Source organism: Cornus florida, unplaced genomic scaffold (genome assembly GCF_030987335.1).
Source record: "Cornus florida cultivar Cherokee Brave unplaced genomic scaffold, ASM3098733v1 CherokeeBrave_3.0.0_Hap2_Chr03, whole genome shotgun sequence".
NCBI classification, from domain to species: Eukaryota; Viridiplantae; Streptophyta; class Magnoliopsida; order Cornales; family Cornaceae; genus Cornus; species Cornus florida.
Window position 1 is genome coordinate 58,577,888 of NW_026775573.1, and position 12,021 is coordinate 58,589,908.

Consider the following 12,021-nt stretch of genomic DNA (forward strand, 5'->3'; position numbering starts at 1 on the left):
GTGGTAGGTAGGGTGGTACAAGTGGATAAGATGGAATCTTTTCGATCGATCGGAAGAAAGTTGGATCGATCAAACTTTATGGGATCTTTAGATAAGGACAAAAGAGCTTGGATCCATCTTAGAATGCAGAGATCGATGAACTTTTGATCGATCGAACTTGCTGAATTTTCACTACCTGCTTCCTTTTGCTCCCACTTTACTTATTTCTTTGATTCATCTCAAGATTGCTTCAATTATGCTCTTATTTAGCTGAGTTAGCTTATTTTGGGGATAAGTACCTGAAAATGGAAATAATCCAAAATCTATCTAAAGCGAGAAAATAAGATAGATAAAGGTCTTAGCATACCTAATCTTAAGGGGGTTTAAATGTGCACTTTTCAGCGCTCATCACACCCCAAACTTAAATATTGCTAGTCCCTGGCAATGAACTAGAAAGTAAACGAATGAAATGAACAATTATACAACTATGAACTATAAAGCAATAAATGGATAGCGCCACTTTCGTAGGGAACACGATTACATTTAGCATATGCAACAAGCCTTTTAAACTCTTTGGTTACTCCTAGTGGACGAGTGAAGTCTCGTAAGGGTTTTCAGAAATGATACCCATAAATATTAAGCTCATTTTTTCAAAAGAGGCACCGATATTGCAAACAAGTATTGGGAGAAAACTACCTCAAGTATGCAATTTTTTAACCTTTTCCAAGCAATCTCCCAAAATTTTAACATCAAGCAAGCAAGTATCATCCTCCACACATCAAGAAAATGATCATGAAAATAAAAACAACTCTAAAATCCTTTTTGAGTGGACCGGCATCAAGTATGTTGCTATCTTAGCCAACTAAAGAAGTGATCACATCCTTACCCTCAAACTAGCACACAAATCTAGTACCGATTATTAAAATAAAAAGTGGACCTTTTATTAAAACTTTATTATTCTAGGTGCGCTTATTCTTTCCACTTAATATATATATATATATATATATATATATATATATATATATATTTTGATCTATTAAGTTTTTTAGCGATCCATGAGGTCGGGCGTTAGGTCAATGACTCCCAAACCAGACGGCTTTAGGGCACTAGGTGTTCAAACATTCCTAAGGACATCAAGCTCAAATCAACTAGGTTACAAATCAAGAAAACCTCCATCTAATCATTTCCCACTTCTCACCTTTTGGGAGAAGTCCTTACTTTTTATTGCTTTTGCAACTTTTTTTTTTTTTTTGAATAAAATTATTAACCTAGAGTTTAGGCCTTCCACCTTTCGGCGCGAGAAATTCAGTACTTGATGAGGCTAGAATCTCGGCTACTTAGTGAAAAGGGGTTGTTATCCACCTTTATCAAAATGAAAGCTTTCAATGCACTACTAGCTCAATTGGGATAAAATCAATTCAATAATCAACAAAGCACATACCCCACAAATGAATGCTAGTGTGCGCCTGTGCTAGTGTAGAATACTAAAGTGAATCTTAAAACGATCACAAAATCAGTATGATGTGGACCACAAGTGCAAGCATGATATCAATCTTTTAAAAAATTTACTCCTAAATGGCATCCACAAGGCATAGAAGGAGTATTGGACTCTCAAGTCAAGTAATTTTTAAATTTTAAGCAATATAGTCCTTAAAAGATCAAAATCATATCTAGTTATGGACCAATCATAGAAAATTCCTCAAATCCACAAGTCATGCTAAATTTTTTGAATTGAAAGCAAATACTGTAATTAACACCATTAACCCCCCCAAACTTAAATGGCACAATGTCCTCAATGTGCAAAGAGAACAAAGGAAAGAGTGTACCAGTGCAGCTAAGCAAAGAATGGTAGGGACACAAGTATCCAAAGTAGGTGGTATAGCCCCCCCAAACTTGGGATTAACTGTGGTCCTGAAAAGATGGCATTGAAGAAAAGTTCATTAGACAACAAAGGGGATAATAACAGGTGCACAGTGGACATGCAAGTGTAAATGGGATAAGAAATTGAAGTAAGGAGAGAGGAAAAAGGGTGATCCTAAAAAATTCGGGCAGTACTCTCTCTCACTGAAGTCACTGGGATGCACCTGATGGAGTCAATCACAGACAGATATATCAATACGCAAATATGACATCTATAAACAAAGTATGCATAAAAGATAAATAATAGGAGAAGAAGATATGAAAATATCAAGTAGAGGAGGAAGGACGGGTGACGAGGCCGTTCCTTATACGCCAAAATTAATGTAGTGAATGTCCGGTTCAAGAAAAGCCTTTTGGGTTAAGTTTAAATTTATAAAAACCACTACCACCACTACTACTAACGTAGCAAGAGTGAGTAGGGATCGTCCCAAGGAATTATGAGGATCGAGCAATGTCGTGGAATTACAATTAGGGCTAGTAGGTCGAGTGATCAAACAATTGGTTGGTTGGTTGATTAAAGAGCAACTAAATTAAACTAAGTAATAGCAAAATAGTGCAATTAAGAGTAAGTAAGAGAGAGAGAGAGAGAGATCTTGGGGTTTAGAGATCACCACCAAGTAATGCATTTCTATATTATTGACAAGTAATTAATGAGGGTAAATGGTGTGTTGCAATATTGGTATGTGTGAATTTGGTTGATTCAACAAGCAAGGTTGACTAGTTAAGCATGTATTGTCTAAACATCATGTGAAAGGCACAATATATCTAAGCAATGAAGCATATATTGTCTAAACAACATGTGAAAGGCATAATAAATCAAAACAAGTCATTAACCATTTCATCAAGCTCACAATCCAAATACAACCCAAGGATAAAGATATATGCTAATTGTATTCAAAAGCTTGGATCATCAAACAACAAGCATAGATTGTCCTTTCATTTAACACTACACTACATCTACACTACTAGCATGAAAATAAACTAAGGAGAGACATAATCTATCAAGAGATAAGTATGAACCATCAAGAGAATCAGAAAAGCATTCTTTTAAGCACAATGTTTTGACAATCTCCAAATCTATAGCATCAATACACATAGACATGCATTAATAACACAAAATCTAGAGACAAGCACATGAACATCTATTCTAGCATACATAGACATATGGATAGAATGAAATGACCAATTGGAACCATTAAACCACATAAATCATTGAATAAACAAGATCTATATATATCAAAGTTTCAAAACATTAATTACAACACTAATCCCTCAATAATACACAAGATTAAGATATAGAAAGCATGCTTGGGGCTAAATTTAGCCCCAAGAGGATGTTTAGCCACTCATGGTGATGATGCTCCAACCTTCAAGGGCTAATTCCATGGTTGAAATCTGCTCCTTGTTGATGAAGAGTCTCTAATGGTGACTCTAGCCTCCTCCTCCTCTAAGCTTCCTCTTCAAGAGATAATATGAAAATAATGTTGGCTCCCTTTTGTAAAAGCAATCCTTATCCTCATATAGGTAGGTCAGAATGACACCCAAAATGAGCTGGGTTCGTGCACACAATATTCCCTAATGATTGGATAAAGTGAACTTGGATCGATCGAACTTTGCTGCTTCCCACTTTTGGCTTCATTTGCTTCCTTCTTTCTCCACTTTGCTCATTTCTTGGATTAATCCCAGAATTGCCTCAATTAAGCTCTTATTTTGCTGAGTTAGCTTATTTTTGGGATAAGTGCCTGAAAAAGGAAATAATACGAAATCAATCTAAAACGGTAAAGTAAGATAGATAAAGGTACTAGAATGCCTAAGCTTAAGGGGTTTAAATACGCACTTTTCAGTGCTCATCAAAGGGCAAGGCATGCTCCGCAGATGTCTTTGGATAGATCACGTAATGCAGCTATGACATCCGTGTGGAGTGAAACAATATTAGCCCGGATGGAAACCATGCCATCCTCCAGAGCCTGAAGACGCTCTCCGAAGCTGGGTTTCTGAACTAGCCTCAGGTGCTGCTGGAGCGGGAAAATGATGATCCTGAGCCTGCTCCTCATCCTGAATGGGCGACCCAGCCAGAGAGTGATGCTCCGGGTCTTCTGCAGGCTGCTCCAAGTCAATATCAACATGTATGGCAGCCGGATCGACTGGTACATCGTTCGTCGCCTGCTCTGCTGCTGCTACCTCTGTCGCTGCCGCTGCCTGCTCTAACTCCTCTATCTCTAGCTCCTCAGCTGCCTCTACAGTATTGTCCTATAGACTCTTGATAAGAGCCTGGTAGCTCTTATCCCAATCCTTCTTCTTGAATGAGCAGGCCCCAGACTCAGTACACTCCCGTGGTTAGAAGGGATAGTGCTGGTCTGTCAGAATTTATATGATGAGATGGCCGAATGGGAGATACTTAGCCCGTTTGGGCTTGGCCTTGCTAATATGATCCACATATAGCTTCATCATAACGCTCTAGGTGAGTGCAGGAATGGATATCCAGTGCTCTGTATAGAAGGCGTATAAAGCTGTCAGAAAGTCGCCGTGCCTCTGTATCTTGTGGCCGGCCATGAAAACATTTCGGTATAGCACCGAATCGAAGAACCACAGGTCATCTGGCCGACAAGTTCGAGTGGCAAAGGTCTCGCCACTTGCATAGTGACCTGTGAGTGCAATGGCCATGTCTATATATGAGGGCCTCTATAGAGTAGGATAGGTATCCTGGAGATCGGGAGGGTAGACGTGTGGACAATGGCAAGATCTGGAATGAGTGTCCACCGTGATACTGATAGGGTAGCATTCAATGGTAGTCCGTAGCTCTGCCAGGTTACTCGGGCAGGTCGGAGGTTCTGGAAGAACATCTGGACCAACCTCGGGTACACTGGGTATGTGACAGGGGCTAGTATGGCTGAGATGCCTCTCCAGTCTATATCGTCATATGCTGCTCTGGTAAGAACAGACCGGGAGAAGTAGTCTATGTCGAAGACTGATTCATGCACCACTCGTACACGTGAGTATCTCAGCAATGGCCGGTCTAAGTCCTGGGCTGGCTGAGCTGGTGGTGGTGATGGAAATGGTATGCGCTCAGCCTCAGCGTCAGCTTGTGAAGAAAATGCCTTAGCCGAAGACTGTAGTCAACTGTTAGCGGATGGAGATCCTGTACGTGAGATGTACCTGCCTCGTTATCCAATCTCCACCTGGCCCTACGATGATAGTGTCCATGAGCAACCGTCTTGACCCTAGCCATGGCCTGCAAAATAAAAGAAAAACTTGCAAAAAGGAAGTCAGTGCCAGTATAAAGAATTAAAGCACAGTTGATAGAATCATGTATATCAAATAAGATAGACAAAACAAATAAGGAACATGAATTTATACAAGTGACAAGGAATGAGTGACACAATGTGAAGCATGCTAGACAGTTTAAATATGGAATGCATCCAATGTGGAAAACACAGGCATTGGGTATGTATGAGGTATCATGAAACACAAGAGATGGTGTGTGAAATGTGTGATGCATATTTGTGAATTTTGATCGATCACAAAAAAGTGAGATCGATGCAAGTTCAATTGATCGTGAATAAGTCAGATCGATCTGTTACAGATCGATCTGAGAAAAATTTCAATCAATCGAACTGTGAGGTGAAACTCGAAAAGTCACAGATCTGTGACGTGGATGGCACAGGGGCCTCATAAACAAGCTTGTGGGCCCCTCTACACAACAAATCAACATATTTGGTGACCCCCAAAATCAAAATAAAAATAAAAATAAAACCTATATATACATATATATACACATATATACATAGCTTCAAGCTTCATCAATGGCAAGATTCATCTTTAAAACACCTTAGATCTAACATATAAAGCATGGATTCATGAAGAATAAGTTTGAAATTGAGATAGGGAGCTCGGATCTTACCCAAAACTGAGAGATAAGATGAAAGGGAGATGAGATCCGAGATCCGGGACGAGGGAGAGAGATTCCAGATGAGATGGACTCGCCGGAGGGTTCGCCGGAGGTGGGGAAGCGAGTTACAGCGGCGAGGGATGAAGATGGGGGTGTTAGATCGATCTATGGTATCGATCTAACAACCTTAGGTTTGATTTTTAAAAACATTCCGTTACCAGTTCGATCGATTGAACGGAAATCTTAGATCGATCAAACTGTGATCAATCTCTCCTCACTAAAAGACAAATTGTTTTAAAGCTTTTGATTCTTTTTTTTTATTATTATTATTATTTTTATAATTTTTATTAAACAAAAATACATAAAAATGAAAAATATTTATTGGATTATAAAACAAAATAAAATATATGTATAATTTATTATTTTAAATTTAAAATTCAAAACAAAAAATCAAACTTAAAACAGTAAATCAAAGAACAGAGATCGATCTCTTTAAGATCGATTGAAGAATAGCTCCGAGCGATTGAACATGCAAAAACCTATAGACATGTTCGATCGATTGGACAGAGAGCCTTTTGATGCAGGTTGGATGCAGGTTCAAAATTTTTTTAAGTGTTGAGATTGCAGATCGATCCAAGATGAAGTTGGATCGATCGAAGAACTAAAGATCGATCTAGGAACAAGTTCGAACGATGGGACAGAGAGCTGAAATATGCAGGTTTTCTTCGAACGATTGGACAGAGAGGTGATTGGATGCAGGTGGATGAAGGTATGGAGTTCGATCGATCGAACCTCCTTGGAGATTGATCGAATTGATGCAAAATGGTCATTTTCAACATGAAAGTGCATACAATCCTAATCACAGTTCCTAGCAATGTATATGAACCTAAAGCAAATATCTAGACTTCACAAGAAATAAAATTTGAAATAGAAATAAGGGAGGAATAGGGTTGTGACACCCTACGAAATGTACTAGTCTTTAACGTCTCTAGCAAGACGTTGGGCTCTTTTAGCCTGGGTCAAACATCTTGTAGTGCATCCCTTCCTTGATGGGGTGATAAGTGTTTTGAACTCTACCCAACAAATGGTTCCCTAGAAAACTTGTTGGATTAGGCTCAAAAGAAATTTTTGGTTCTTGGTCAATATGATCCTTGGGCTTCCATCCCTTTCAAAACAAGCTTTTAAAACAACTTTCTTGGAATTCAGGGTTGAAGATAAACTTTTTGGAATTTTGGTTTAGCACAAAAACTCTATTTCTTCACATTCAAGGTTATGATATTTCTCTACAACATTCACTTCTTCATGCTTATCAAATGAATTAGGGGTCGGATTGAAGATATTCAACTTCACCTTCATGTGGCCAAATGAGATCTTTATTATCCCCGTCCTACAATTAATGTTGGCATTCGCGGTTGCCAAAAAAAGACAACCAAGGATAACGGGAATTTGGCTCTTAGGATTCGGGACCGGTTTTGTGTCAATGACAACGAAATCAACGGGGAAAAAGAACTTATCAATCTTAATCACTATGTCCTCAATGATACCCCTAGGCTTTTTGATGGATCGGTCGGTAAGTTACAAAACCACCGACGTTGGTTTCAAGTCTCCTAAGCCTAATTTGACATATACCGAGTATGAAAGAAGATTAACACTTGCTCCTAAGTCTAGAAAAGCCTGATTAATGATATGATCTACAATGATGCATGAAGTGGTAGGTGAACCGGGGTCTTTGAACTTTAGAAGAGTGTTATGTTGCAAAATTGAGCTTACTTGCTCGGTTAAAACCACTTTCCTAGGTGCTTGGCTTTTTATCTTCCTCTTTTGGGTGCACAAGTCTTTCAGAAACTTAGCATAAGCCGGAATTTGCTTGATTGCATCCAAAAGTGGAAGATTGACTTTCACTTGCCTAAACACATCCATAATTTCATTTGTTTTGACCTTTTGCCTGTCAATTGAAATGGATCCTTTTAAGGCATCCGGAAATGGAGCTTTTGGCTCAAAAACCTTTTCAGAAATTTTCTTTGAAGTCTCTTCAACACAAGAAGTTCTAAAATCATTTTGCAAATTTTTCTTTTCAAAATCACCTTTCAAATAACTTTTCAAGATATTCTCATTTGAAAGATCATGCATATGCAATGAAGGAGGAATAGTATAAGAAACGGACGGGTGTCAACTTTGGGTTGCACCGGTTCACTCTCGTCATTGGATATACCCATTTGGTTGTCCACAATCTTCTCACTTCTTAAGGTAGTCACCGCGTTGACATGCTCTATTGTGTGACCTTCTGATGAGGAATGAGTCTCCACAATACATTGTTGTTTTTGTGGGGCATTCAAAGGCATTTTCTCTTTCTCTCTAGCATTTAAACTACTAGCTATTTGCCCTACTTGGGTTTCTAGCTTAGCAATGGATTGAGAATGAGAATGAAACAATTGAGTGTTTGATGCTTACCCTGTACGTGTGCACAAAATAATGCACAACACTTTGAGTTTGGAGAATAGTGTTAAGTGGGCATCATACTTAAATTTATAAACTGCTTAACACCTATACTATGTAGTATGAGTGAGAAGGGGTCATCCCAAGGGATTGGAGTCGTACTTGAATGTGAAAATGCAACTAGGGTTAGTAGGTCGAGTGATCAAACAAATGGTTGGTTGGGTAAGTAAACTAGAGAGCAATTAAATTAAACTAAGTAATTAAATGTAACAAAGAGTAAGCAAGAGAGAGAGAAAGATCTTGGGGTTTAGAGGTCACCACCAAGCAATGCTTTTTTACACTTCTAACTAGTGACTAATGAGGGTAAAGTGTGTTGAAATATTTGTGAGTGTGTGCTTGGTTGATTCAATTAGCAAGGGTGATCAATTAAGCATACATTGTCTAATCAACATGTGAAAAGCACAATATATCTAGCAACTAATTATATATTGTCTAAATAGCATGTGAAAAGTACAACATATTTAGCAAGTCATTAATTCTTTCATTAAGCTCACAAGCCAAATATACCACAAGGTTAGAGACATATGCTACTTGCATTCAAAAGTATGGAACATCAAACAACTAGCATGGATTGTCCTCTCATCTAACAACTATGCTATCACTACACTATAATTAAACTAATGACATGAAATTAAACTAACTAAGCTAAGGGAGAGGCATAATCCATCAAGAAGTGAGCATGGACCATCTAGAAAGTCACAAGAGCATTCTTTTAAGCACAATGTTTTGACAATCCCTAAATCTATAGCATTAATACACATAGACATGCATCAATTACACAAGAAATAGAGGTAAACACATGAACATCTATTCTAGCATACATAGACATATGGATAGAATGAAATAATTGATTGGAAGCATTAAACCACTAAATCATTGAATATACAAGATCTATATGTATAAAAGTGTCAAAACATTAATTACAACAATAATCCATCAATAATACACAAGATTAAGATATAGAAAGCATGCTTGGGGCTAAATCTAGCCCCAAGAGGATGTCTAGCCACTCATGGTGATGATGCTCCAACCCTTAAGGGCTAATTCCATGGTTGAAATTTGCTCCTTATTGATGAAGTGTCTCCAATGGTGTCTCTAGCCTCCTCTTCCTCTAAGCTTCCTCTTCAAGAGATGATATGAAAATAATGTTGGCTCCTTTGTAAAAAGCAATCCTTATCCTTATATAGGTAGGTCAAAATGACACCCAAAATGAGCTGGGGTCGTGCACACAATATTCCCTAATGATTGGATAAAGGACAACTTTCAATGAGGTGGAATTTTAACTTTTTTGCATTGGAGGAAGTTCGATCGATCGAACCTTGAACTTGAATCGATCGAAAGTAAGTGAGATCGATCGAACTTAGGCTGGATCGATCCAACTGGCTGAGCTTTTTGGAAAAAAGACAAATCCGAGATATTTATGGGAGATATTTATGGGAAAAGGGCAAAAGTGGTTAGTGGGTGGTACAGCTGTGGATATGATCAATCATTTGAATAAGGATAAAATTGTTCGATCGATCGAAGGATGGTGTTGGATCGACCGAACTTTTGGAACTGTATGCTTTTGGGTCAAGGCTTGGATTTATCTTGAAGTACTGAGATCGATCATTGTTCGATCGATCGAACCTTGAACTTGGATCGATCGAACTTTGCTACTTCTCACTTTTGGCTTCATTTGTTTCCTTCTTTCTCCACTTTGCTCCTTTCTTTGTTTAATCCCAGAATTGCTTTAATTAAGCTCTTATTTGGCTGAGTTAGCTTATTTTCGGGATAAGTGCCTGAAAAAAGAAATAATACAAAATTAATCTAAAACGGTAAAGTAAGATAGATAAAGGTACTAGAATGCTTAAGCTTAAGGGGTTTAAATATGCACTTTTCAGTGCTCATCACACCCCCAAACTTAAATATTGCTAATCCCTAGCAATGAACTAGAAAGTAAAGGAATGAAATAAACAACTATACAAGTATGAATCTAGAAAACAATAAATGGATAACGCCATTTTCGTAGGGAACACGATTGCACTTAGCATATGCAACAAGCCTTTTAAACCCCTAGGTTACCCCTAGTGGATGAGTGAAGTCTTGTGAGGGTTTCCAGAAATGGTACCCAAAATCTCAACATCAAGCAAGCAAGTATGGTCCTCCACACATCAAGAAAATAATTATGCAAATCAAAACAACTCTAGAATCCTTTTGAGTGAACCGGCATCGAATATGTTGCTATCTTAGCCAACTAAAGAATTAATCACATCCTTACCCTCAAAGTAGCATTCAAATCTAATACCAATCATCAAGACAAAAAGTGGACCTTTTATTAAAGCTTTATTCATCTAGGTGCGCTTATTCTTTTCACTCATTTTTTTTTTTTTAATTATTGAGGATCAAAGATGGAAGTATGGTGCAATGTGTTGATCTCTTAAGCTTTCTAGCGATTCATAAGGTCGAGTGTTAGGTCAATGATTCCCAAACCAGACGGCTTTAGGGCATTTGGCATTCAAATACCCCTACGGACTTACAAACTCAAATCAACTAGGCTACAAATCAAAACAACAACCATCTAATCATTTCCCACTTCTCACCTTTTGGGAGAAGTCCTCACTTTTTTTTTTTTTTTGGATAGACAAGTTCAATTATTAACCTAGAGTTTGGGCCCTCCACCTTTCGGCGCTAGAAGTTCAATGCTTGATGAGGCTAGAATCCTGGCTACTTAGTGAAAAGGGATTGTTATCCACCTTTATCAAGAATAAAAGCTTTTAATGCACTACTAGCTCAATTGGGATATAACCAATTCAATAATTAACAAAGCGTGTACCCCACAAATGAATGCTAGTGTGCGCCGGTGCTAGTGTAGAAAACTAGAGTGAATCTCAAAATAATCACAAAATCAAAATGATGTGGACCACAAGTGTAAGCATGATATCAAATTTTCAAAAAATTTACTCCTAAATGGCATCCCTAAGGCATACAAGGAGTATTGGACTCTCAAGTCAAGCAATTTTTAAATTTTAAGCAATATAGTCCTCAAAAGATCAAAATCATAGCTAGATATGGACCAATCATAGAAATATCCCTCAAATACACAAGTCATGCTAAAAATTTGAATTTAAAACTAACGCTATAAAGCACCAATCCCCCCAAACTTAAATTGCACAATGTCTTCAATGTGCAAAGAGAACAAAGGAAAGAGTATACCAGTGCAACTAAGCAAGAATGATTGGGACTGAAGTATCCGAAGTGGGTGGCATGGCCCCCCCAAACTCGGGATGAACTGTGGTCCTGAAAATTGGTACTTAGATAAACTTATTAGATAACAAAATGGGATAATTAGTGTACAGTGGACATGCAAGTGTAAATGGGATAAACAGATAAAGAAATGAGATAGTGTAAGGGTGGTCCTGGAAATTGGGTAGCACTCTCTCACTGAAGTCACTGAGATGCACCTGATGGAATTAAAAGGACAGATGTATCAAAAAAACATATGATATCCATCACAGTTAAAAATAACAATAAAGTGCAATACATCCAGTGCCAAAGACGACAGACCCGGCTACAAAAATAATAGTATCACAAGTGTAGCAGACTCATAATATAAATAGAGAGCATAAAAAGATAAAGAGACTGAAAGTCTCAGGTAGAGGGAGCTCCGCAGATCTCCCTGGCTAAGTCATCAATGGCAGTTAAGATCTCCGTACGGAGGTGAGAAATGTTAGCTCGAATGGCAGCCATCACATTCAGAC